This window comes from Limulus polyphemus, unplaced genomic scaffold, assembly GCF_000517525.1.
Source record: "Limulus polyphemus unplaced genomic scaffold, Limulus_polyphemus-2.1.2 Scaffold8726, whole genome shotgun sequence".
Lineage (NCBI taxonomy): Eukaryota > Metazoa > Arthropoda > Merostomata > Xiphosura > Limulidae > Limulus > Limulus polyphemus.
Window position 1 is genome coordinate 19552 of NW_013674336.1, and position 3034 is coordinate 22585.

A 3034-nucleotide genomic window follows, 5' to 3' on the forward strand; every position below is an offset into this window, starting at 1 on the left:
ACGGCTGAAAGGGCGAGCATGTTTGGTGTTACGGGGATTCGAACCCGCGACCAGCAGATTGCGAGTCGAGCGCCCTAACTACCTGGCCATGCTGGGCCAAAAAAAAAAAAAGACTTGTCAAAGTTTTTTAAAAAGGTCTAACGTTAGGTTGCAGATTAACATTATAATGTTATTCATTGATAGCATTAGGTACGGCAAAGTTTAGCTCTAACTGAACTAAAGCAAAAAACGTACACAATTTACAGGGTTAATTTATCTCTTTATCGAATATAGGCCGTATCAAATAAAGGCTTAACTAATGTTAGGCCTGAGACATATGGATTTCGGTGTCTGCGATTATAATTATTTTATATTATTTGTATTGTGCTATTCTAGAAACCCTCTATTTAAAGTACTGTTGCAATAAAGATACTAATTTGACCGCAAGTGTATTGCAGGTCTCTGCTAGTATACCTTATTGTGTACTTTGCATCTTTGTTGTACATGGTCAGTTTTAATGAAATATTTAACTTTAACAGGCTTTTATAACACGCAATAACTTTTTATTTGACCCTTTTATCACCCCCCCCCCCCCCCTGAAGGTTCCGATACCCGTGGTGGGTACAGCACATATAGCTCATTGTGTAGATTTGCTTTTAACAGCAAACAAAAGGATATCATGAAAGAGTTAGCGGTTAAATAATATTCTATAGTACGTGATGAAAAATATTGTTAAATGTATCTTGATTTGTAATCTCATCCATAAAACTGATGTAAGAATTCGTACTAAAGGGTCAAATTCCAAAGTTTAATGCATGCCACTTTGAAAAATATGTATCACTCGGTTATAAAGTCATTAAGTTAAAAATAAAACGTTAAATAAAATATCAGGACCGTTAGTGACATTGTAGGTTTACTTCCGACACAAATCTACATAGAACGTCTGTTTAGTGTCGCTACAGATTTACATAGAACGTCTGTTTATTGTCCCCATAAACTTGCATATTAGGTCGCAAAAAATATCGGTTTACTTCCATAACAAACCTACATAAAATCACGGTTTATTTTCGTCACAAACTTACATAGTAGGCCAGTTTATTGTCGTCTCAGACTTACATAGAAGGTCGGTTTACTATCGTCACAAACTTACATAGTAGGCCAGTTTATTGTCGTCTCAGACTTACATAGAAGGTCGGTTTATTTTCGTCACAAACTTACATAGTAGGCCAGTTTATTGTCGTCTCAGACTTACATAGAAGGTCGGTTTACTACCGTCACAAACTTACATAAAAGGTCAGTTTATTTTCGTCACAAGCTTACATAGAAGGTCGGTTTACTATCGTCACAAACTTACATAGTAGGCCAGTTTATTGTCGTCTCAGACTTACATAGAAGGTCGGTTTATTTTCAGTCACAAACTTACATAAACGGTCGTTTTATTTTCGTCACAAACTTACATAAAAGGTAGGTTTATTTTCGTCACAAACTTACATAAAAAGTAGGTTTATTTTCGTCACAAACTTACATAGAAGGTCAGATGGGTGTATGTGAAGGACACTGTCTATAACACTGTGGCACCCTACATGACAACGTTGCAGTTTTTAAACACTAGTTTAGATGGGGATATGTGAAGAACACAGTCTATAAAACTAAGGCGCCCTACATGGCCATTAACCACATACAAGCCTGAGGTGTACTAATGGCACTACTAGCCATGTATTAACGGCACCACCGTGTCAGTTACTAACCTGAAGTGTTAGCTTACATTATATTGCAAACTGAAATTATTTTTCTTATGTAGTTCTCATTTTATTTACTTAACTACATTATTTATGGGCACCCTGTTTCACTATCACAAGACAGATATAACGGACACCCTGTTTCACTATCACAAGACAGATATAACGTATATGAACTCCATATTTGTCTTTCAGGCTTGGATCCCGCTGCACCATTGTTTGTACATAATTTATGGACACCCTGTTTCACTATCACAAGACAGATATAGCGTATATGAACTCCATATTTGTCTTTCAGGCTTGGATCCCGCTGCACCATTGTTTGAAATCTATGATCCAGCGGTTCGTTTGGATCCATCTGATGCCCAGTTCGTTGACGTCATTCACACCAACGGAGAGAGTATGATTCGAGGAGGATTTGGGGTTTATGAATCAATGGGGCACGTAGACTTTTTCCCGAATGGGGGAAAATTTCAAAAAGGATGCAGCAATGTTTTCGTCGGCGCTCTATCCGACCTTTTATGTAAGTTTGTGACGAAAATAAACCAAACTAGTGTTTAAAAACTGCAACGTTGTCATGTAGGATGCCACAGTGTTATAGACGGTGTCCTTCACATACTCCCATTTAAACTAGTGTTTAAAAACTGCAACGTTGTCATGTAGGATGCCACAGTGTTATAGACAGTGTCCTTCACATACCCCCATCTAAACTAGTGTTTAAAAACTGCAACGTTGTCATGTAGGGTGCCACAGTGTTATAGACAGTGTCCTTCACATACCCCCATCTAAACTAGTGTTTAAAAACTGCAACGTTGTCATGTAGGGTGCCACGGTGTTATAGACAGCGTCCTTCACATACCCCCATCTAAGCTAGTGTTTAAAAACTGCAACGTTGTCATGTAGGGTTCCTTACTCTTATAGACAGTGTCCTTCACATACCCCATCTAAGCTAGTGTTTAAAAACTGCAACGTTGTCATGTAGGGTGCCACAGTGTTATAGACAGTGTCCTTCACATACCCCCATCTAAACTAGTGTCTAAAAACTGCAACGTTGTCATGTAGGGTGCCACAGTGTTAAAGACAGTGTCATTCACATACTCCCATTTAAACTAGTGTTTAAAAACTGCAACGTTGTCATGTAGGATGCCACAGTGTTATAGACGGTGTCCTTCACATACTCCCATTTAAACTAGTGTTTAAAAACTGCAACGTTGTCATGTAGGGTGCCACAGTGTTATAGACAGTGTCCTTCACATACTCCCATCTAAACTAGTGTTTAAAAACTGCAACGTTGTCATGTAGGGTGCCACAGTGTT

At 38.4% G+C, this 3034-nt stretch overlaps 1 protein-coding gene across 1 annotated transcript in view; it reads right to left on the bottom strand.

Moving 5' to 3' along the window:
* LOC106475527 (lipase member H-like) overlaps positions 1 to 3034 on the bottom strand; it is a 20202-nt gene that overhangs the window by 11628 nt on the left and 5540 nt on the right. The window lies entirely within an intron of this gene.